At 36.2% G+C, this 25,952-nt stretch overlaps 1 protein-coding gene across 2 annotated transcripts in view; it reads left to right on the top strand.

Annotated features, from left to right (window-relative positions):
* Positions 1-926: 926 nt before the first annotated feature.
* The window catches only part of LOC137496899 (uncharacterized), a 374,642-nt gene continuing 349,616 nt past the window's right edge, over positions 927-25,952 (top strand). The window contains exon 1 of one of the 2 annotated variants that reach the window (XM_068230587.1): positions 927-1,001. The gene's annotated coding sequence lies outside the window, so the exon portion shown is untranslated. Of the gene's footprint in view, positions 1,002-25,508; positions 25,795-25,952 lie in introns of those variants that run through there. The other variant, XM_068230589.1, reaches the window with a different exon arrangement.

The raw sequence follows: 25,952 nt of genomic DNA, 5'->3' as shown, positions 1-25,952 counted from the left end.
GTATTACCCGCCAGGCGTAACTTTTTGAAAAAAAATATTTTGACTTAAAGACATTAAAAATTTATAGTTAAAAAATATAGAGAATCATGGCTAATTATTTGAAGTTTCAAACCATATTTATTTATATTACCTAATTGATTTCGGTAAGATGTTATACTGCCAAAAGTACATGGTATTCCATACTACACAATTCCCCTCTTCTTACAATGATCCCCAAAAGGAACTTTCACCCCATCGACGCAGTAATTAAAACTCAGAGTGAAACTCACAACCTGAATTTTAACCCTGTTTATCATCATACCATTGCCCACCGTCCATCTCACAAGACTATCGAGGTCACCCTGCAGCTGCTCACAATCTTGTAACTTATTTATCACTCTGTACAGAATAACATCATCTGCAAACAGCCTTATCTCTGATTCCACTTCTTTACACATATCATTGATATATACAAGAAAACATAAAGGTCCTTGAGGAATTCCCCTCTTAATTATTACAGGGTCAGATAAAGCTTCGCCTACTCTAATTCTCTGAGTTCTATTTTCTAGAAATATAGCCACCCATTCAGTCACTCTTTTTTTCTAGTAAAATAGCACTCATTTTTGCCAGTAGTCTTCCATGATCTACCCTATCAAATGCCTTAGATAGGTCAATCGCAATACAGTCCATCTGGCCTCCTGAATCCAGGATATCTGCTATATCTTGCTGAAATCCTACAAGCTCAGCTTCAGTGGAATAACCTTTCCTAAACCCAAACTGCCAAACTTTCAAACGATTGTCAAATGAAGTATCATACGCTGTATAAATTCCTATATACACAAAGTATAAACAGAAAAAAGACACATTACGTCCACCAATCATTTCAAATCTACCTACCCGCCCCTTCTCACACATCCCTCCCATAATCCCTGCCATCATAAGCTATACTCCTACTCCCTCTCGACAATCAGTCTGGTGTTGGCATCCGTACCAAGTGCACACAACTTACGAAGAACATAGGAGTGAGTCTCATATAGCTATACATATTTATCTCGATCTAGCTTCCCTTCTTTTCTCAATTTTTTACTTCAAATTATTTTCCTTTCAGACATTCACTTCAAAACAAATTAAACAATAGATCACTATATCTGATGAAAAGGAATACCTATTCATATTACGAATGTTTCCCTTAAAGCTACGTAAGTCATTACCCATATTACTAATGATCAAACATAAATTATCAATCAAATTGCTCGTCTACACAGATAAGGATACCAACTCCCAGATCAACTCAAGAACATTGGCTACTGTAGGAATGCCAAAATAGTTCGGCATCAACCACAGCAGTTTGATGTGTCATTTAGTTTCAAGTTTGGATATGTTGTTCGGACCTCATCAATGTTTTAAATTCAGACTGTAAATTGTGTCATACCAGAGGGTTTATATTATTATTGGTTATAGGTGTGCTTATGTTTTCCAATTGGAGCATGGCTGAAAATGACCCAATATACATGAGGTCGAAACTAGTCCCACTTTTATAAGACAATATACATTCTAACGGTACTGTGTAGGTGGACCCTTCCTACCCTTTGATAGTAAGGTAGAGTTACGTAAGATATCTCCATTCCTGTTGTTAGTTCTAAAAGTTATTTTTACACTGTGCTTATTGAAGATGTTGGTGACTTTATAAACATCTTTATTAAAAGTAAAAGTGTAAAATGCAGGTGTTGAGTTAAAGTGGTTTTGGGACGGTGCTTGAATTAGTTCATTATTCGATCTATGAAAAAGTTGTTGTAGCTGTTGAATTCAGCAATAGCGCGGATAGTATTCAATTTGTTTCTTAAATCTTTCTTAGACATAGGAATATTAAAGGCACGAAAGACTAGCCTGTTGTAAGTTGCACGTTTGTGTGGTTGAGGATGCGAAGAATCTCGTCGAATGGTGGTTGCTGTGTTCGACAAGAGAGTAGAGAACTCCTGTGTAAGCAAATTAGGATTTTTTTTACAAGTTGCTTTATGTCGCACCGACACAGACATGTCTTGTGGCAACGATGGCAAAGGAAAGGACTAGGAGTGAGAAGGAAATGGCCATGTCATTAATTAAGATACAGCTCCAGCATTTGCCTGGTGTGAAACTGGGAAACAAAATTAAGATTTTCAAACTAGTGCAATCAAATATGGATTTCTTTTCTGTCGTCAAACATCATATCTGTAATTTATGCCAAATTGAGAGAAGTTTGCAGATGATGTGGTGATATGGGGTGATAGTGAGGCTGAACTACAAGAGAAGCTGAATGACTGGAATGCTATATTCAAGCAATTTGGTTTCAAGATAAGCAAGTTCAAAACGACAGTGTTGCCTGTTAGTCGACAGAACATCCGTACTAACATCACTCCAGATGGATCCAAGTTGGAACAAGTCCATCTGTTCCGTTATCTTCGCAGAGTAGTAACAACAGACACGAGCGTCTAGACCCTGACAGACATTTCGCTCCATGTGCCCGGAAGTGAGCATAACGATACCTCTCTGTCTTTCTCTCGCTCCCTTGAAGCGAGCATAATTTGAGAGTGGAGCGGAACACGTGTTTCTATGTTGTGTATAATTTGAGAGTGGCGCGGAATACCTGATTCTGAAGCGTTGGTGTAGTGTTCATGTGTTGTAGGCTGTGTATCTATGCGAAAGTCCAGTTCATGTGTTGTAGGCTGTGTATCTATGCGGTAGATTATACTAATCAAAATGTTCCAGTGTGCGCTGTGTGATAAAGTGTACACACAACATAGGAATTTAAGACACATGTAAGACTGTCCCACAAAACAGTAGACACAGTCCCGTCCTTAAAATCAGATCCTGTCGAGTGGCTTCAGTGCTCCGTTTGCCCGGGAAAGTTTAGAAATAAAAGACTTTTGAGAAGGCATAATTTAATCAGTCATCCAGATTGTACAAAGAAATCGAAACCATCTGCTAGTTCAGACAGGAGAAACGTTTGTCCTTTACAATGTGGTTTTGACTCTAATGATAAGAGTAAGTTTGCCATTCATTTTCAGTCAGATCATGGAATTGAAATTAAATCAGAATCTCTTACGTTTTCCACGTATGCATCATTTGCTACATGGAAAGAGAAAATAGAACATGACACAAAATCGAAGTATATTGTCAGCCATTCCGCAGCAGCATTTAAGGCCAAAACTCATTATTATTTTTCATGCCATCGCTCCGGACAGTTTGTATCAGAAGGTAATAATATGAGAAGCCTAAAAACACAGGGGAGCAATAAAATCGGCAGATTTTGTCCGGCAAGTGTTAAAGTAATAAAAGACAATCAGACCGGAGAATGTCAGGTTGATTACGTACCCACACATGTAGGACATTCAAATGATCTGGGTCACCTTTCGTTAAGTACAGAAGAGAGAGATGCCCTTGCAATGAAAATCGCAGCCAAAGTGCCTTTTGATGCCATTTTGGACGACCTCCGAGAAAATATTTGCAGCTCTTTGGAGAGAGTACAACTTGTAACGAGGAAAGACCTCTATAATATTGAAAATGCTTTCTCTTTCGCATCTGGCGAAAAAAGGCATAGTGATGACGGGACAAGTGTTCATTCCTGGGTTCAGCAAATGAAGAACCAGGATTCTTGCATTTTATTTTATAAACAGCAAGGAGTGCCATGTACCGACGAACGATTTCCCTTTCTAAAAGAAGAGGATTTTGTACTAATTTTGATGAATGAGGGACAACGTGAAATGCTTCAGAAATATGGAAGTAATATTATTTGTATCGATGGCACACATGGCCTCAACAATTATAATTTTGAGTTGTTCACACTCTTAGTTATAGATGATTTGAATCAAGGTTTCCCGTGTGCCTTTATGTTCACGAATAAGAGCGAAGAACAACTAATGGTACTCTATTTTCAGACAATTAAGGACATAGTAGGTAGTGTCAATCCTAATGTGTTTATGAGTGATATGGCTGACTGTTTTTTAACGGATGGGGGAAAGTTATGGGCGAACCTAGAAAACGACTCTACTGTACTTGGCATGTGATTAAAGCTTGGCGGAAAAATCTTACAGAGAAGATTAATAATTCAGATAAGAGGGAAGAAGTATACAGACAAGTCACAACTTTACTGCAAGAAACAGATGTCAATACATTCAATGTAATGCTTGAAACTTTTATAGAGAAAACTGTAAATGATCCTGATTCCGAAATGTTTGGGAAATATTTTGTGCAGCATTACGTCCCTACTGCAAACTCTTGGGCATTCTGTTACAGATTGTGGGCACAAATTAACACCAACATGCATTTAGAGTCTGTCCACAAAACTCTAAAGTATTTCTACTTATCCGGCAAGAGAGTGAAACGTCTTGACAAGGCAATACATGCCATGATGCGTTTCATTAGAGACAAGATATTTGACCGTATCATCACCTTAGAAAAGGGAAAAGTCCCGTCAAAACTCAAAGATCTTCGAGCTAGACATAAAAGAAGTTTGAGCATTTCCCCTGAAAATGTATTCGAAGATGAAGATGGTTGGCTAATCCCCTCAGAAAAAGACAATATGGATTTTTATAAGGTTGGGAAAACCGAAATTAAATGTGAAAGCTGTCATCTTAAATGTTCTGAGTGTGATACATGTATCCACGAGTTTAATTGTACCTGTATAGATAATAGTATACGATGGAATATGTGTAAGCATATTCATGTCATATGTAGGTACAATGCTGTAAAGAACACAACCAGGAGGCCTTCAGATTCGATCGAGAACGTCAATTCCACTAGCACCGACGTCAGCTCTGCTCCTGACTTGATTATCGACAACATTAACGATAATCAACTAAAGCAAAATGAGACTGAAGTACTAATTGCGGCTCTAAACAAGAACAGTGCTACAAGTAAGAGTGCAACTTTAACCCTAGAGGCGAGGAAAAGTAAAACTTTGAATATGCTTCAGGAAGTAATATCCTCTGCATGTTCTCTGGAAGAAATGGATGCAATAGATGAAATAATTGCAAAAATAAACCCGACTATTTCAGCAGTCCGTTCAAATATTGGAATATTTTCCTCAGCCTCCAGAAATGTACCAGGGAATAAAAATGTGGATCAACAAAAACGATTTTTCTCCACTAAGAAATCTACACCTAAATTGTCTAGAAACTTTCGACGTATGGACCCCGAAAAAAAGAAACTGGTTTCGTTGTCAATGGTAATTGAGGGCAAACAGAGAGACGGTTGACCGTTGTGTTCAATGTTCTTAATCGCTAGTTATTCGATGAGAAAGAAGGTAGCGTAATTTATCACAATAATTTATTTAATGTGTAATTGTGACATGAGCCTAGCCTTAACTTCTGTGATAAACCACGCACACAAAATTAGAGACACACGGACAATAGAATTCGTGTTAATAAAGTTTGACTTTAAATAAATGTGACGTTTATGCTAAACTGTAGACTATAGACTATAGCGTGTTAGATGGTGTGCATGGACAGTAATCCACCTTCAGGTCTTTGTGAAAGTGTCCGGGAGTCGTCTTGGCAGACAGCAGTTGTGGTGATTTAATTAATAACTTTGTTTTAATGCATGCACAGTGTACCTTACACGGTATTTTGTTGTTCTGTTCAATGTTTGGCTCCCAACGAGCTAGAATAACATAGAGAGGCGGAAGCGCTGCCTGGGTGAACCTAATAGAACGAACGTCCGCCATGTTTCCTGTTGTCACACAAGCAAGGGGGCATGGCCTTTAAATGACGAAAAGTGTAGAAAATGCGCATTTTAGAATCGCTGGGGGAGAATTAAAGTCCGTTGCCGAAAGCTTGAAGCATGAAAGCGAATACCGCCACTTCATCATATATTGTTTATAAGTTTCATTTCCGTATTGATGGATATTACTTTACATAAAAACAATATATATACAATTCTCCACCTTATCAATACGAATTTATTTTACATTACAAATATTCAAGACTAGTTTCGACCCCTATGGGGTCATCCTCAGTTGACATGCATTGTAAATTGTTCATAAAAACATCACGTATAGTGGTAAAAGTTAGACTAGTTTAGGCTGATCATTAATGTTTGGTATGTCTAGTACATGACTAGTGTGCATTGTTTCTAAAGACATATATTACCTTACTGCTACTACTATCCAATTTTAAGTTATATAGTATGGAACACAGATATGTTTGTGTAACTCAACAGTGACAAGTTCAAATATTTACAGAATTGGCTGTTGATTAGTCACATGATATTACAGAACACAGGCTTGAACATTTTTGATTTAAGTGTCAGTGCAACATCTTGCTTTTATACATACTAGAAGCTAAATTCATTTTGTAAAGTCATTACATTCTGATTGGAACTTAGTGTGAGGTTAAAGTAGAATAAAATATATGCTAATGTGGACATTAAAAAATTGTTAAAATGGGCATATAATCAAAAACAATAGTATGTATGCCACACATGTCTAGTATAAAAACTCATTAACTTTGATGCTGTTAGTGTGCAGTACAGCATATACACTGATTTGGCATAAATGGATTTGTATATATATTGTTCCAACAAAGTGGATCCATAAAAATATAAGATGTATAGGTAATTAGTATTATAATGATCCACTGCAAATTAGGTAATGCTGTTGTTTATCTGAAGATCTATTGGCAGCTACAGATATTAAAGTTATTAAAAATGTTAATGGAACATGTTTTCTTCCGTAGACGCGATGTTTAAGATTGGTGGCATTAGTCAAATATGATGAAAGTTATGCGTCTTGGTGCACGTTGGTTAGTTCTGGAAGCTTGTATGTAATGAGAAACCAAGGTGGAGTGTCTGGAAATAGAAATAAAAGTGTGATAATGTTGTGGATAGAAAGTGTGATAGTGAAACATATGTCGTTTACTTACGTAAGGTGCTGGAGCCGTGCGTTCTTAGTAGCTGCCTGTTGGGATCTGGTGCGCGTAGCTCTGAGATTGTAGCTAGCGGCGGTAGAGGGGAGGTTTGGGGGGATAGGTGGAGTGTTAGTAATAGGAGTGGGGTTGGAGGGGGGAGGGTTTTGAGGCGGTTGATTTGAACATATCGATTTTTGCTTGTTTATTCTTTTGATATAGAAATCTTTTAATAAGGGGATTACTGCATGAAAAAGGATGTTATTTCTGTCTATACTTTCATTTAGGTTGGAGTTTGGATTCACATATTTGTCTAAATTTATGTAAAATTCTTCTATTATACTGAGTAAGGGACTTTTTGGGTTCATGTTAAGGATTTGCATGTCGTTCTTAATGTCTGTGAAATTGTGTTTTTGATCGTCAATATGCTGACCCATAGCCGAAAAATGTCTGTGCTTGACGGCGTTTACATGTTCATTATATCGTATTAAAAAACTTCTACCGGTAAGTCCTATATAGCTGGCTTGGCAGTCGTTACATTTTAGGCGATAGACTCCTGAATGATTGTATTTATTCGTGTTATTGACTAATTTGGAATTGTATAGTATGTTGGTGTTGTTGCGTGCCGTTTTATATGCTATTTTTAGGCCTTGTTTTTTGAAGATGTTTGTTATGGGATGTATATGGTTATTGTTATAAGTAAACAGTGCATATTCTTTTTTATTTTTAGTGATTCTAGTTAGCTTGGTTTTAGGTTGGTTTTTGACTTTATTGATGATCCGGTTTATCATTTCTCTTTTGTATCCATTTTGTTTTGCTATTTCATGGATTGTGTTGAGTTCTTTATTTAGATTTTCTTTTGAAAGTGGAATGTTGTATGCTCTATGAATCATACTATAGTATGCAGCTCTTTTATGGGCATGTGGGTGGGTGGAGTCTATCTTTATTGTATTTGATGTATGGGTAGGTTTCCTATATATATTGTATGTTAGGTGGTTGTTATGTCTGGTTATGGATATATCTAGGTAGTTTATGGTGTTGTTGTGTTCAGTGTCCATGGTAAATTTAATGTGGGGATCTATTTTATTTAGTTGTTCTAGGATTATGTTTTCATTAGTATGTCTGTTGTCCATGATTATAAATGCATCATCGACAAACCTGCACCAATAGATTATATTTTCTATTTTTTTAATTTCTTGATGTTCTAAGTGATCCATATATATATCAGCTATTATGCCTGATATTGGTGATCCCATAGGTAATCCTTTTTGTTGATAAATAGTGTCATGGAACTTGAAATAGTTGTTATTGATAGCAAATTGTAGAAGTTTAATAAATTCATCTATTTCCAACTTGCTTAGCTTACTGTGGTTATAAAGGTTGGATTCTATGATAGTGATAGTTTTTTGTGTGGGTATATTAGGATACATGTTTGTTATATCATATGTAGCTAGCTTGTAAAAATGTTCTATTCTAATATTCTTAGTAATGTTGCAGAAATCTATTGAGTTTTTTATGGTTTTGTTTGCTTGGAAAACATAATGTTTTTTGAGGAATTTTTGTATGTATTTGGATAATTTATAAATAGGGCTTGGTCTATAATTTATTATGGGTCTCATAGGAATGTTGTTTTTATGGATCTTAGGATAAGCTTTAGCTGTAGGTATCCCTGGATTCATAGTGGTTAATTTTGCAATTTCCTGTTCGTTCATAAGAAAATTGGTGTTTTTTAGGAGAATTTTTAAGTTTTTCTGGATACTGTTAGTGGGATCTTTAGTCTTAATTTGAAAGGTTTCATCTTGAAAGCAGGTTTTTGTTTTGGTTATATATTCCTCTTTATCCATAATAACTGTAGTGTTTCCTTTATCTGCCTTTGTTACTATTAGGTTATTTTGCTGTATTTTATTTTTGAGTACCTTAATTTGTGTTTGGTTTGTGATATCTTGATTCTGAGGTTTTTGAGTGATCTTATCAACATATTGTGGTAGTGTTTTTTTGATTTCATATCTAATTTCATTTTGTTTTTCTTGGGGTATTTTATTTAGGGCATCTTCTGTTTCAGTAATAATGGTGGCTATGTTTTCAAATACTGAATTGTTTTTCCAGTTATGTTTTGGTCCCTTGCTCAGTATAATTGTTTCTTTTTCATTGAATGTTGTGTTAGTTAGGTTTTGGAGTGGGGGATGGAAAATATGTTGGTTGTTATCAGTAGAAACAGTAATATGTTGTCTATGTTGTATATGGTTGGTTTGGTTTAGTGATGTCTTGAGTGCGTTAAGTTTCTTGTTTAAGGTATTCTGCTTCTGTATGGCTATGTTTTCTATCTTTTCGTTAGTTATTTGTTGGAAATTGCTCCAGTATGTGTGTGGTAGCTCATGTGAGGCTTTAAGGTGCGCTTCATACATTTGTGTGTTTAGGTGTTGTTTTTTCCTATACATGAATTTAATTTCTTCTTTCAGCCATATTCGATTGGTTTTGTTTTGGGTATTTTGGGTTTGATATGTGCTTCTATGTTTATTATTATATTTCCTAAGAAATTTAGGAGTTAGATTATTAAGTAGGCATTGTTTTAAGAAAGTGATGTTTTTGACAATATTTGTGATCTTAATCTTCAGATTTTGATATCTGTGTGCTATTCTTCTTGCCTGGTTGGCTTTTCCACTATTGTTTATAAGTTTCATTTCCGTATTGATGGATATTACTTTACATAAAAACAATATATATACAATTCTCCACCTTATCAATACGAAGTTCAAAACTTGTCACTGTTGAGTTACACAAACATATCTGTGTTCCATACTATATAACTTAAAATTGGATAGTAGTAGCAGTAAGGTAATATATGTCTTTAGAAACAATGCACACTAGTCATGTACTAGACATACCAAACATTAATGATCAGCCTAAACTAGTCTAACTTTTACCACTATACGTGATGTTTTTATGAACAATTTACAATGCATGTCAACTGAGGATGACCCCATAGGGGTCGAAACTAGTCTTGAATATTTGTAATGTAAAATAAATTCGTATTGATAAGGTGGAGAATTGTATATATATTGTTTTTATGTAAAGTAATATCCATCAATACGGAAATGAAACTTATAAACAATAGTGGAAAAGCCAACCAGGCAAGAAGAATAGCACACAGATATCAAAATCTGAAGATTAAGATCACAAATATTGTCAAAAACATCACTTTCTTAAAACAATGCCTACTTAATAATCTAACTCCTAAATTTCTTAGGAAATATAATAATAAACATAGAAGCACATATCAAACCCAAAATACCCAAAACAAAACCAATCGAATATGGCTGAAAGAAGAAATTAAATTCATGTATAGGAAAAAACAACACCTAAACACACAAATGTATGAAGCGCACCTTAAAGCCTCACATGAGCTACCACACACATACTGGAGCAATTTCCAACAAATAACTAACGAAAAGATAGAAAACATAGCCATACAGAAGCAGAATACCTTAAACAAGAAACTTAACGCACTCAAGACATCACTAAACCAAACCAACCATATACAACATAGACAACATATTACTGTTTCTACTGATAACAACCAACATATTTTCCATCCCCCACTCCAAAACCTAACTAACACAACATTCAATGAAAAAGAAACAATTATACTGAGCAAGGGACCAAAACATAACTGGAAAAACAATTCAGTATTTGAAAACATAGCCACCATTATTACTGAAACAGAAGATGCCCTAAATAAAATACCCCAAGAAAAACAAAATGAAATTAGATATGAAATCAAAAAAACACTACCACAATATGTTGATAAGATCACTCAAAAACCTCAGAATCAAGATATCACAAACCAAACACAAATTAAGGTACTCAAAAATAAAATACAGCAAAATAACCTAATAGTAACAAAGGCAGATAAAGGAAACACTACAGTTATTATGGATAAAGAGGAATATATAACCAAAACAAAAACCTGCTTTCAAGATGAAACCTTTCAAATTAAGACTAAAGATCCCACTAACAGTATCCAGAAAAACTTAAAAATTCTCCTAAAAAACACCAATTTTCTTATGAACGAACAGGAAATTGCAAAATTAACCACTATGAATCCAGGGATACCTACAGCTAAAGCTTATCCTAAGATCCATAAAAACAACATTCCTATGAGACCCATAATAAATTATAGACCAAGCCCTATTTATAAATTATCCAAATACATACAAAAATTCCTCAAAAAACATTATGTTTTCCAAGCAAACAAAACCATAAAAAACTCAATAGATTTCTGCAACATTACTAAGAATATTAGAATAGAACATTTTTACAAGCTAGCTACATATGATATAACAAACATGTATCCTAATATACCCACACAAAAAACTATCACTATCATAGAATCCAACCTTTATAACCACAGTAAGCTAAGCAAGTTGGAAATAGATGAATTTATTAAACTTCTACAATTTGCTATCAATAACAACTATTTCAAGTTCCATGACACTATTTATCAACAAAAAGGATTACCTATGGGATCACCAATATCAGGCATAATAGCTGATATATATATGGATCACTTAGAACATCAAGAAATTAAAAAAATAGAAAATATAATCTATTGGTGCAGGTTTGTCGATGATGCATTTATAATCATGGACAACAGACATACTAATGAAAACATAATCCTAGAACAACTAAATAAAATAGATCCCCACATTAAATTTACCATGGACACTGAACACAACAACACCATAAACTACCTAGATATATCCATAACCAGACATAACAACCACCTAACATACAATATATATAGGAAACCTACCCATACATCAAATACAATAAAGATAGACTCCACCCACCCACATGCCCATAAAAGAGCTGCATACTATAGTATGATTCATAGAGCATACAACATTCCACTTTCAAAAGAAAATCTAAATAAAGAACTCAACACAATCCATGAAATAGCAAAACAAAATGGATACAAAAGAGAAATGATAAACCGGATCATCAATAAAGTCAAAAACCAACCTAAAACCAAGCTAACTAGAATCACTAAAAATAAAAAAGAATATGCACTGTTTACTTATAACAATAACCATATACATCCCATAACAAACATCTTCAAAAAACAAGGCCTAAAAATAGCATATAAAACGGCACGCAACAACACCAACATACTATACAATTCCAAATTAGTCAATAACACGAATAAATACAATCATTCAGGAGTCTATCGCCTAAAATGTAACGACTGCCAAGCCAGCTATATAGGACTTACCGGTAGAAGTTTTTTAATACGATATAATGAACATGTAAACGCCGTCAAGCACAGACATTTTTCGGCTATGGGTCAGCATATTGACGATCAAAAACACAATTTCACAGACATTAAGAACGACATGCAAATCCTTAACATGAACCCAAAAAGTCCCTTACTCAGTATAATAGAAGAATTTTACATAAATTTAGACAAATATGTGAATCCAAACTCCAACCTAAATGAAAGTATAGACAGAAATAACATCCTTTTTCATGCAGTAATCCCCTTATTAAAAGATTTCTATATCAAAAGAATAAACAAGCAAAAATCGATATGTTCAAATCAACCGCCTCAAAATCCTCCCCCCTCCAACCCCACTCCTATTACTAACACTCCACCTATCCCCCCAAACCTCCCCTCTACCGCCGCTAGCTACAATCTCAGAGCTACGCGCACCAGATCCCAACAGGCAGCTACTAAGAACGCACGGCTCCAGCACCTTACGTAAGTAAACGACATATGTTTCACTATCACACTTTCTATCCACAACATTATCACACTTTTATTTCTATTTCCAGACACTCCACCTTGGTTTCTCATTACATACAAGCTTCCAGAACTAACCAACGTGCACCAAGACGCATAACTTTCATCATATTTGACTAATGCCACCAATCTTAAACATCGCGTCTACGGAAGAAAACATGTTCCATTAACATTTTTAATAACTTTAATATCTGTAGCTGCCAATAGATCTTCAGATAAACAACAGCATTACCTAATTTGCAGTGGATCATTATAATACTAATTACCTATACATCTTATATTTTTATGGATCCACTTTGTTGGAACAATATATATACAAATCCATTTATGCCAAATCAGTGTATATGCTGTACTGCACACTAACAGCATCAAAGTTAATGAGTTTTTATACTAGACATGTGTGGCATACATACTATTGTTTTTGATTATATGCCCATTTTAACAATTTTTTAATGTCCACATTAGCATATATTTTATTCTACTTTAACCTCACACTAAGTTCCAATCAGAATGTAATGACTTTACAAAATGAATTTAGCTTCTAGTATGTATAAAAGCAAGATGTTGCACTGACACTTAAATCAAAAATGTTCAAGCCTGTGTTCTGTAATATCATGTGACTAATCAACAGCCAATTCTGTAAATATTTGAACTTGTCACTGTTGAGTTACACAAACATATCTGTGTTCCATACTATATAACTTAAAATTGGATAGTAGTAGCAGTAAGGTAATATATGTCTTTAGAAACAATGCACACTAGTCATGTACTAGACATACCAAACATTAATGATCAGCCTAAACTAGTCTAACTTTTACCACTATACGTGATGTTTTTATGAACAATTTACAATGCATGTCAACTGAGGATGACCCCATAGGGGTCGAAACTAGTCTTGAATATTTGTAATGTAAAATAAATTCGTATTGATAAGGTGGAGAATTGTATATATATTGTTTTTATGTAAAGTAATATCCATCAATACGGAAATGAAACTTATAAACAATAGTGGAAAAGCCAACCAGGCAAGAAGAATAGCACACAGATATCAAAATCTGAAGATTAAGATCACAAATATTGTCAAAAACATCACTTTCTTAAAACAATGCCTACTTAATAATCTAACTCCTAAATTTCTTAGGAAATATAATAATAAACATAGAAGCACATATCAAACCCAAAATACCCAAAACAAAACCAATCGAATATGGCTGAAAGAAGAAATTAAATTCATGTATAGGAAAAAACAACACCTAAACACACAAATGTATGAAGCGCACCTTAAAGCCTCACATGAGCTACCACACACATACTGGAGCCATTTCCAACAAATAACTAACGAAAAGATAGAAAACATAGCCATACAGAAGCAGAATACCTTAAACAAGAAACTTAACGCACTCAAGACATCACTAAACCAAACCAACCATATACAACATAGACAACATATTACTGTTTCTACTGATAACAACCAACATATTTTCCATCCCCCACTCCAAAACCTAACTAACACAACATTCAATGAAAAAGAAACAATTATACTGAGCAAGGGACCAAAACATAACTGGAAAAACAATTCAGTATTTGAAAACATAGCCACCATTATTACTGAAACAGAAGATGCCCTAAATAAAATACCCCAAGAAAAACAAAATGAAATTAGATATGAAATCAAGAAAACACTACCACAATATGTTGATAAGATCACTCAAAAACCTCAGAATCAAGATATCACAAACCAAACACAAATTAAGGTACTCAAAAATAAAATACAGCAAAATAACCTAATAGTAACAAAGGCAGATAAAGGAAACACTACAGTTATTATGGATAAAGAGGAATATATAACCAAAACAAAAACCTGCTTTCAAGATGAAACCTTTCAAATTAAGACTAAAGATCCCACTAACAGTATCCAGAAAAACTTAAAAATTCTCCTAAAAAACACCAATTTTCTTATGAACGAACAGGAAATTGCAAAATTAACCACTATGAATCCAGGGATACCTACAGCTAAAGCTTATCCTAAGATCCATAAAAACAACATTCCTATGAGACCCATAATAAATTATAGACCAAGCCCTATTTATAAATTATCCAAATACATACAAAAATTCCTCAAAAAACATTATGTTTTCCAAGCAAACAAAACCATAAAAAACTCAATAGATTTCTGCAACATTACTAAGAATATTAGAATAGAACATTTTTACAAGCTAGCTACATATGATATAACAAACATGTATCCTAATATACCCACACAAAAAACTATCACTATCATAGAATCCAACCTTTATAACCACAGTAAGCTAAGCAAGTTGGAAATAGATGAATTTATTAAACTTCTACAATTTGCTATCAATAACAACTATTTCAAGTTCCATGACACTATTTATCAACAAAAAGGATTACCTATGGGATCACCAATATCAGGCATAATAGCTGATATATATATGGATCACTTAGAACATCAAGAAATTAAAAAAATAGAAAATATAATCTATTGGTGCAGGTTTGTCGATGATGCATTTATAATCATGGACAACAGACATACTAATGAAAACATAATCCTAGAACAACTAAATAAAATAGATCCCCACATTAAATTTACCATGGACACTGAACACAACAACACCATAAACTACCTAGATATATCCATAACCAGACATAACAACCACCTAACATACAATATATATAGGAAACCTACCCATACATCAAATACAATAAAGATAGACTCCACCCACCCACATGCCCATAAAAGAGCTGCATACTATAGTATGATTCATAGAGCATACAACATTCCACTTTCAAAAGAAAATCTAAATAAAGAACTCAACACAATCCATGAAATAGCAAAACAAAATGGATACAAAAGAGAAATGATAAACCGGATCATCAATAAAGTCAAAAACCAACCTAAAACCAAGCTAACTAGAATCACTAAAAATAAAAAAGAATATGCACTGTTTACTTATAACAATAACCATATACATCCCATAACAAACATCTTCAAAAAACAAGGCCTAAAAATAGCATATAAAACGGCACGCAACAACACCAACATACTATACAATTCCAAATTAGTCAATAACACGAATAAATACAATCATTCAGGAGTCTATCGCCTAAAATGTAACGACTGCCAAGCCAGCTATATAGGACTTACCGGTAGAAGTTTTTTAATACGATATAATGAACATGTAAACGCCGTCAAGCACAGACATTTTTCGGCTATGGGTCAGCATATTGACGATCAAAAACACAATTTCACAGACATTAAGAACGACATGCAAATCCTTAACATGAACCCAAAAAGTCCCTTACTCAGTATAATAGAAGAATTTTACATAAATTTAGACAAATATGTGAATCCAAACTCCAACCTAAATGAAAGTATAGACAGAAATAACATCCTTTTTCATGCAGTAATCCCCTTATTAAAAGATTTCTATATCAAAAGAATAAACAAGCAAAAATCGATATGTTCAAATCAACCGCCTCAAAACCCTCCCCCCTCCAACCCCACTCCTATTACTAACACTCCACCTATCCCCCCAAACCTCCCCTCTACCGCCGCTAGCTACAATCTCAGAGCTACGCGCACCAGATCCCAACAGGCAGCTACTAAGAACGCACGGCTCCAGCACCTTACGTAAGTAAACGACATATGTTTCACTATCACACTTTCTATCCACAACATTATCACACTTTTATTTCTATTTCCAGACACTCCACCTTGGTTTCTCATTACATACAAGCTTCCAGAACTAACCAACGTGCACCAAGACGCATAACTTTCATCATATTTGACTAATGCCACCAATCTTAAACATCGCGTCTACGGAAGAAAACATGTTCCATTAACATTTTTAATAACTTTAATATCTGTAGCTGCCAATAGATCTTCAGATAAACAACTGCATTACCTAATTTGCAGTGGATCATTATAATACTAATTACCTATACATCTTATATTTTTATGGATCCACTTTGTTGGAACAATATATATACAAATCCATTTATGCCAAATCAGTGTATATGCTGTACTGCACACTAACAGCATCAAAGTTAATGAGTTTTTATACTAGACATGTGTGGCATACATACTATTGTTTTTGATTATATGCCCATTTTAACAATTTTTTAATGTCCACATTAGCATATATTTTATTCAACTTTAACCTCACACTAAGTTCCAATCAGAATGTAATGACTTTACAAAATGAATTTAGCTTCTAGTATGTATAAAAGCAAGATGTTGCACTGACACTTAAATCAAAAATGTTCAAGCCTGTGTTCTGTAATATCATGTGACTAATCAACAGCCAATTCTGTAAATATTTGAACTTGTCACTGTTGAGTTACACAAACATATCTGTGTTCCATACTATATAACTTAAAATTGGATAGTAGTAGCAGTAAGGTAATATATGTCTTTAGAAACAATGCACACTAGTCATGTACTAGACATACCAAACATTAATGATCAGCCTAAACTAGTCTAACTTTTACTACTATACGTGATGTTTTTATGAACAATTTACAATGCATGTCAACTGAGGATGACCCCATAGGGGTCGAAACTAGTCTTGAATATTTGTAATGTAAAATAAATTCGTATTGATAAGGTGGAGAATTGTATATATATTGTTTTTATGTAAACTTCATCATATTGCGGCACGAGGCCAACATCAAGATCAGTTGATTGTAGGGTAGTTCGAAATCATCGCACACTGACATACGAATAGGCCTCGAAATCGGAACAAGAGCGTTACCCTGCTTGGCTGTTGTGGTTAAGCGTAAGTTAGAATAAAAACGATGGACATAAATATTTATGACAGGAAACCTTAAAATCATAGGGACCTATAATAGGTTACAACCTCATTCTGTTAATATTTTTAAAATTATTGCATTCTCATGAGTACTGTGTTCCTTTCTTAACCTGTTTACCCTCCCGGGTTGGTTTTTCCCACGGACTCAGCGACGGATCCCACCTCTACCACCTCAAGGACAGTGTTCTGGAGCGTGAGACATTGGGTCGGGGGATACAACTGTGAGGGAGGGCTGCACCTGCTATGCTGAACAGGGGCCTTGTGGGGAAGCTTTACCACAATAATCGTTTAGTGTAATTATTGATTATAATATAGGGGGATATCATGTTTCTCCCATTACCATATCATACTGGGATTACTGGCTTGAAAGTTGTCCATTATGAAGTGTGGCGTAGTTTTAAGTTAGGTACCGTCCCGGCATTTGCCTGGAGGAGAAGTGGGAAACCACGGAAAATCACTTCGAGGATGGCTGAGGTGGGAGTCGAGCCCACTTCTACTCAGTTGACCTCCCCAGGCTGATAGAATCCCGTTACAGCCCTCATGCCCCTTTTCAAATTTCGTGGCGGAGCTGGGAATCGAACCCGGGCTTCCAGCGGTGGCAGCTGCTCACGCTAACCAGTGCACCACAGAGGCAGCCCATGAACACTTTACCACAATAATCGTTTAGTGTAATTATTGATTATAATATAGGGGGATATCATGTTTCTCCCATTACCATATCATACTGGGATTACTGGCTTGAAAGTTGTCCATTATGAAGTGTGGCGTAGTTTTAAAAACCAAGGCAACAGGCATCTACAATAAAGGCTGTATACATTTCAAAAATAGCAGTAAAATGCTGTATTTATCATACTTGGTGTACGTTTGAACGAAATAAGTGATTTTTTGTGGTTACGTTTTCTTGGTGGTGGGCGTTCCATTTCCTTTATTTGTAAATGTGAATGAAAATTAAATAGGGCTGGAAATGTACAGAGCATAAGCAACTGAATTGAGTGGGATACCATTTATCTCTTTTCGCCCTCACAGCGCATTGTTCAGTTAATTCCTAGTTCTTTAAACGAAATCTGAAACAAAATTCGACAAATAATTACCGTGGCTATCCGTACTTTCGCTAAGTAAACAATAAAATGGATTTAATTACAAACAGAAATTACAAAAAGGAATCCCGGCTATAATTCAGTAATACTTATTTAAAGTAGGATATATCCTTGGTTTTATTACTCCGATTAGTACAACCATATGCTGAGCTTACGGCTGGCATTCTTGAAAGCGAGAATCTATCTTTTCACTTCTTAAAACTTAGGGACTTAACCCTTTCGTGACTAGATTATTTCCGTTAAAATTTTTAATGAAATATCCTGCTAAACATCAACAAATGGAACCAGATAATGGGCCAGAACGTTGTCTATATTTTTTCCACGAGTCATTTCCGAAAAAAAATTAGTGGGAAGTATACGTCCCAGTGGTCTCCTCTATGCTATAATGCTGTGAACACATTAGCATTTCAAATTGATAATTATGGTAAGGAAATGATCAGAAATAAATAATATTAACACAATAATATATGTACATGTATTCTTAAACATAAAATCAATACATTTTATATAGAAAAAAGAAAAAGGAGTAACAACATTACACACTGATCGTAACCAATTCTTCAACCACCACTGTAATGTTTTCAGTGCTGCATATTGGTAGTCTGAATGTTTTAGTTCCGTAGGTAGTTTACTGCCCATGAAATTGAGCAAAACAAGGAACTGCACAAAGTGGTACTCGACAAGCCGAACAGATAAGCTTGGAGCGTTTTTCCTCATTTTTTGTACTACACTGCCTACATCTACACCAGCTTTTGCCCTGTGCTGGCATATGAATACCTACTTGTGACAGACGAATGTCATCAGGTACTCCAATAACACCTCGCTTTGGTGCCTTGAATGCCACTCTACCTCTCTTCTTTCTTGAACTGTAGCCGTCAATTAGCTGTCGAGCTAATCCTTTCCTAAATGTCAGCTGGTCAGTGACACCACGTTTGTTGAGTCTCCACAGTAGAAATGCATTGATTATAGCCATATCAATCAAGAAATAAAATATTTGATGCCACCATTTGATAGATCGTCTCCCAACTGCGTACCTTTCTCTAAAGTGATCAAATCTGTCTACTCCACCCATTATTTCATTATATACTGGTACAACTTCTGGACAGGAAACATCTATCTTGGTACCATCTTTCATTTTCCGTTTCACTACTGAAGAGATTCTTGGGTTCATTACAGTTGTCAGCATGCAAACGGGTCTATTATCCATCCACTTCGTGGCTGCAATACCATTCTTTACTTGGTACATCCACTCTCCACGAAGCAATTTATCATTCGTCTGTAAAAACTTCGGTAGCCCCTTCCTTTTTCCTCAAACAGTACCGCATGCATATATTCCATTTTTCAACAAATCTTGCATCAAATTATAAGTTGTGAAAAAATTGTCAAACGCAACACAGCAGTTAGTATTTTTGATTACTGAGCACAATTCTAGTACTACACTCTCACACAATGTCCTCTTTACACTTTCATTTGTTGCTTGTTTTTTCCCAGTGTAGATTTCAAACTTGATAATGTAACCAGTTTTTGAATCGGCTAAGCACCAGACCTTATAGCCCCATTTGATAGGCTTCATGGGCATGTACTGTTTCATAGATGATCTCCCGTTGAATCCTATCATTGATTCGTCAACTGCAAAGTAAGATGAACTAGAATAAGCATGTTGAAACTTTTGGTTCAATGCTGTAAGAAGAGGTCTTAGTTTGTGTAGTTTGTCATGGCGGGGATCATTTCGTGGTTTATTTTCCAAATTGTTGTTACAGTGAATGTTTTCAACAATTTTCTTGAAACGCTCTTTTGTCATCACATCAGATATTGCCTTCACACCTAGGGCTGGATCAGAACTCCAATAGTTGTTGATGTGGGGTAAGTTGTGAATGCCCATCAAAATTAACATACCAATAAATGCTTTCAATTCGGGAATTGTTATTGGAGTCCATTTCTGTGTTTTTATGATGACACTTCTACCTTTACGGATCACAGTTCTCTCTTGTGTAGAATAGAGATTGGTTTGATCAACTATCTGCTGTAAGATATTGTTATCAAAAATGTCCTCAAAGAAATCTATTTCTTTGTCAGCATTAGTAAAGCATGTTGTACTGTGTGGTACTCTGTCAAATGTTACAGATAAATTTTCAAAATATGTAGCGTCGTCTCCCCATTCCTCATCTTCCTTGTCAGAATCACTACTACTGCTACTTGAATATATTTCAGAGTTTCCTCCTGCTGCATGGTCACCCCCTACCTCATTTCCTGTATCTGTATCCTGAACACTATTTACCGCCCCTCCATCACCAGCTGTGGACTCATCAATGGATTCCTCAAGTATCATCAAGTTGGATTCAGACAGATTAGCCATCTCTGCCACTGCACCTTCATCTTGTTCCTCCTCAGAGTCGTCATCATCGTCAGGAAGAGAATACAAAGTCTCCAGTAATTGTAGATCTGACAACCCTCTCCGAGCCATCTGAAAAAGATTACACATTCGTAGTAATGAAGTTTTGAAAACGGAAAATATCTTGAGATAATAATAATAAAAATAATGTTATAGGTTTTACATTCCACTAACTACTTTTATTGTTTTTGGAGACGCAGAATGACCGGTGTTTTGTCCCGCAGGAATTCTATAACATGCCAGAAAATCTACCGACATGAGGCTGACATATTTGAGCACCGTCAAACACCACCGGACTGATTCGGGATCGAACCCGCCAACTAGAGCTCACAAGGCCGGCGTTTTACCGCCTGAGCTACTCAGTCCGGCATTATCATGGGATTCACAGTGGAATTTACTTTATTTTCATTATAAGTCATGTACCAATACAAGTCTAAGGTAATCTGTTTTGTTGGCATACGTTTATTCCAACGTGTATCGTTATAGGTTATGTCGGTATATTTTTATTGCAATATGATTCTAAATGTTCCACATAGTTTGATAGTTGAGATAACTGAATATATATGCTTGAGAGATAAATATAAGTGATCTTTTATTGAAATTAAGACGTATTTATGCATATAATAAAAATTGGGTAACATGTACACATGGCATATCAACAGACTAATGGTAATATATTTCCCACTAACTAAATCGGCTATCATTCTATAGGCATTAATTATTTATGGCCGAATATGATGGTAGCACACTTAAATATAAACTAATAATACACGAAAATGGAATAAAACATACCTGCACTCGGATTTCAGAAGTAAGGATGAAAAATCTCCGATTTCGCGCACTTTCAGCTCTGTTTACATCAGTTCACAGCCTTCTTGGTCAGCTATCCATGTTTGACAGGCACACGAGTCAAAGAAATTCCATGCTATATTTTTTTTCGCGTTTCCTGGACTCTTCACTAGATGGCAGCACATACTGTTTGTGGGAATTATACATCCCAGTGGGTTTAATCTCACAAAAATGTTAGTGGGAAGTAGGTATCCCACAGAGCACGAAAGAGTTAAATTGGCATGCACGATCTCCCTGTCACCTCAACATATGCTCTCGCGCTAATTCGCTTTGTTTTGACAACCGTTAACATGGCTGCCCCTTATCAACTTGCTTCAAGCAGGGAGCGCTGATGTCAGGCAAATACTTTAATATGATAATACCGGACAGCTTGCTGTTTTCAGTGAGAAAGTCGATAGTGCTGCTACCTACATGGCTTGGTGTGACCAACTCTTCAATAACATAGCCATCTGTATGATTCTTGGCACACTGTCGTGTTGTTTATAATGTATCAGTGTTTGTCACTAAATAATCTTACATTGCAGTTATGTTCCAAGAAAAGTGTTATGCGCTGAACAAATTACCCACAAGATAATGGGCATAGGAACTGATAAGGACAGCAAGTATTAAAAAAGTAATGACCTCGCATCTGTGTTGAGGTTACATTCTATGACCCTTAATATTAAGAAAGTCAATCAAATACTCTACTGAAATGTTAGTGGGACGTAAAAGCAATAATATTAACATATATGGAACTCTAGTATACTCAAACTTGGGGATCCACATTGTTAAACAGTACCATAAATTTCACAATCGAAAACTTGTGAGCCTGTAGCGTAATGGTTATCGCGGTAGTCTTGAAATTGAAAATTGAAGCCCATGAGTTTCGAATCCAGTCACTTTTTTTACTGTAAGAAAATAATAATAATAATAATAATAATAATAATAATAATAATAATAATAATAATAATAATAATCTTTACGTCCCACTAAGTACTTTTACGGTTTTTGGAGACGCCGAGGTGCCGGAATATAGTCCCGCAGGAATTCTTTTACATGCCAGTAAATCTATCTACACGAGGCTGACGTATTTGAGCACCTTCAAATACCACCGGTCTGAGCAGGATCGAACCTGCGAAATTTGGATCAGAAGGCCATCGCACCAACCGTCTGAGCCACTCAGCCCGGCGTAAGAAAATTCTTCTTCTTTATCTGTTTACCCTCCAGGGTCGGTTTTTCCCTCGGACTCAGCCATGGATCCCACCTCTACCGCCTCAAGGGCAGTGTCCTGGAGCTTCAGACTCTGGGTCGGGTGATACAACTGGGGAGGATGACCAGTACCTCGCCCAGGCGGTCTCACCTGCTATGCTGAACAGGGGCTTTGCGGAGGCATAGGGAGATTGGAAGGGATAGACAAGGAAGAGGGAAGGAAGCGGCCGTGGCCTTAAGTTAGGTACCATCCCGGCATTTGCCTGGAGAAGGATGGCCACTTCCAGGATGGCTGAGGTGGGAATCGAACCCACCTCTATTCAGTTGACCTCCTGAGGCTGAGAGGACCCCGTTCCACTTTTCATTTTCGTGGCAGAGCCGGGAATCGAACCCGGGCCTCCGGGGGTATTAGCTAATGACATGAACCACTACACCACAGAAGCGGGCAAGACAATTATTTCAGTGTATTACAGGCATAGGCTTGAACACCAGTCCAACTAATTTAATAGGTGTGTATGGTAATTCTTCATGCATAAATTTGTGAAAGAGACTTTAGGAAATTCTGAACACTTCTTCCTTGTCAAGAACATCCTAGTTCACTCACCGTAACCCCACTGTGTTAAACATATTATGTATTTCTGTCTTCAGAGGTACAACAGAAAATTCAAAGTACAGCGAAAACGAGAGAGCAGCTTGAGCTGAGTTCTCCTGTAGCATTCGGGAAGATCGGCCGTATCGAAGCAGAAGAAGAAAAAGAAGTCAAAATAATGGATCAGAACTCCTGTTCCTTAATTACAGCTTCTCTTTCCAAAATTGTAATAAATCATGGATGTTGTTAAGTTATCTGCCCGCTCTGGCGCTTTGGCTGAATGGTTAGCGCTTCGTGCCCCCCGTTTTTATGATACCTTCATTCTTCGGAGTGTTTGATCTCTTCCATTTCCCTTCTGATTAGTGTTAATAGAGGATGGCTGGCCAGTTGTACTTCTTCTTAAAAAATAATCACCACCACGGAAAGGTCAGCGTACTGGCCTTCGGTCCAGAGGACCCTGGTACGATTCCTCACTGAATCGGAGATTTTATTCGCGTCTGTTAATTCCTGTAGATCGGGGACTACGGGTTTGTGTTCGCATTCATACGCATCTTCAAATATATACAACATGTCACACGAGAAACAACTACAGAAACACGAGGTAGTGAATATATATCCCTCCACATACGATTGGTGGTAGGAAAGGCAAACGGCCGCAAAACTAGGCTAAGTCCATACAAAGTCCTTCGCCAGGCTAGAAAAAACTGGAGAGAGTAGGTAGTTGTTAAATATTTCCCCCAGAGGATGGGTGGATCCTCAAACAAATGCTGCTTTTAATTTTCAGGACATAGCGAAAGGCACGGCTAACATAATGCTCGTTTGGAGGTTTGTGAAAGAGGCATTTCATATTTTAAAATTTCATTCTTAATTATTATGATTATTAAATTATTTTAACAAAAATATTTCCAATGAGTGTAGTGCATTCCTCTCAACTGTAGCATAGACGAGTATGCAGTTCACACCAACACGCTAGATGTCACCACCATCGCTGTTCGCACTCGACTCAATGCTGTTGAGATAGAGCTGTCCGGTATTGGTGTATTAAAGTATTTGTGTCAGGTATACAGCCCCTCTATGTTATTCTAGCTCGTTGTTGGCTCCTGAAGGGAAGGGAAATAGTAAATAGCTACGCGCATGCGCCAAATCAGGATCGGAGCGAAGGAGCGAAATGTCTGTCAGGGTCTAGACGCTCGTACAACAGACAGCTGACCATCTGCAGAAATCACTAGAAGCGTACAAAATGGAGCACAGTTTTATCATATCATCTTGTGAAAAATCTTCTTTGGGATAAACACGTTCCATTAAGATCAAAATTAGTACTCTAGATGTTGCGGCTTTTGTGTTGGTACTCGTCTGCCGCATTTCATTTTGTAACAGTTGGCAATGTGCTGCTGCGTTTTTGTTTTATACACAGACACTCGCAGACACTGAACATGGCGACCGGCAGCAGTACACGTGTTTTGGTGTACCTCCGAATTTGTTGTACATAATGAGTAAATATGCAGTGTTTTATTCATGTGTAATAAATGTTTGAATCACCTTGTGAGTGATGTGTTTGTGTCTGCTCGTTTGGGGCAGTCTGGTCCTCCATTTGATTTGTTTCAAAATTGTATTTGTGTGCCTATGGAACTGAACTTTGTTATGTGCGGCCGATATGTTGCTTCGTCGTTCGCAACATAAAATTTTGGTCCTTCCGGGCCGCGATGAGAATCATTGTGAACTTTGAACATTGTGCTAGTCACCTAAAAATTGTTATCGTCATGAATTGCTGCCTGCAATCGCCGTTTGAACATAGCAACGAGCTTGGCGCGAAAAGCATCGTGAACAGTTATTGTATAAAAACACCAGGATGTCGTGCTTAAGGCTAATTACTACGAATGTTTGAATTCGTCATATTGAGATTTCAACGAAGTCTACATTGTTTTGGAACTGCTTTGATATCGCACGTTAACAATCTGTGGAAGTTACCACGTGCTATTTATTGCATTTGTTCTTGTGAGCTGTTTACGCCAGCCTTTATCTGATACCCTGATGTTCGAGATGTTAAATGCTACTTGAAATTTGGACTCCAGTGAACATTACATCGCAGCCGTCATGCTTTGGACTTTCCAGTCACTTTGGGCATGTGATTCCAGCCAAGGAGTGTTTCCAGTGGTAGTGATGATTAATGATACAGCACCGCCATGTACTGTAAGTCTGTTCCATTTGTCTTTATTGTTCCTATCTTGACTATTTATTTATTTATTTATTGTGCTTCAGACAGGTACAAACCTAATGATGTGAAACACATATACATATACTATTACATTAGATAAAAACAAATATTAAATTAAATTCATAATACCTCT

The sequence above is a fragment of the Anabrus simplex genome, chromosome X (genome assembly GCF_040414725.1).
Source record: "Anabrus simplex isolate iqAnaSimp1 chromosome X, ASM4041472v1, whole genome shotgun sequence".
Classification (NCBI taxonomy): Eukaryota; Metazoa; Arthropoda; class Insecta; order Orthoptera; family Tettigoniidae; genus Anabrus; species Anabrus simplex.
The sequence above is the reverse complement of the archived record's forward strand: the minus strand, read 5'-3'. Positions and strand labels throughout refer to the sequence as shown.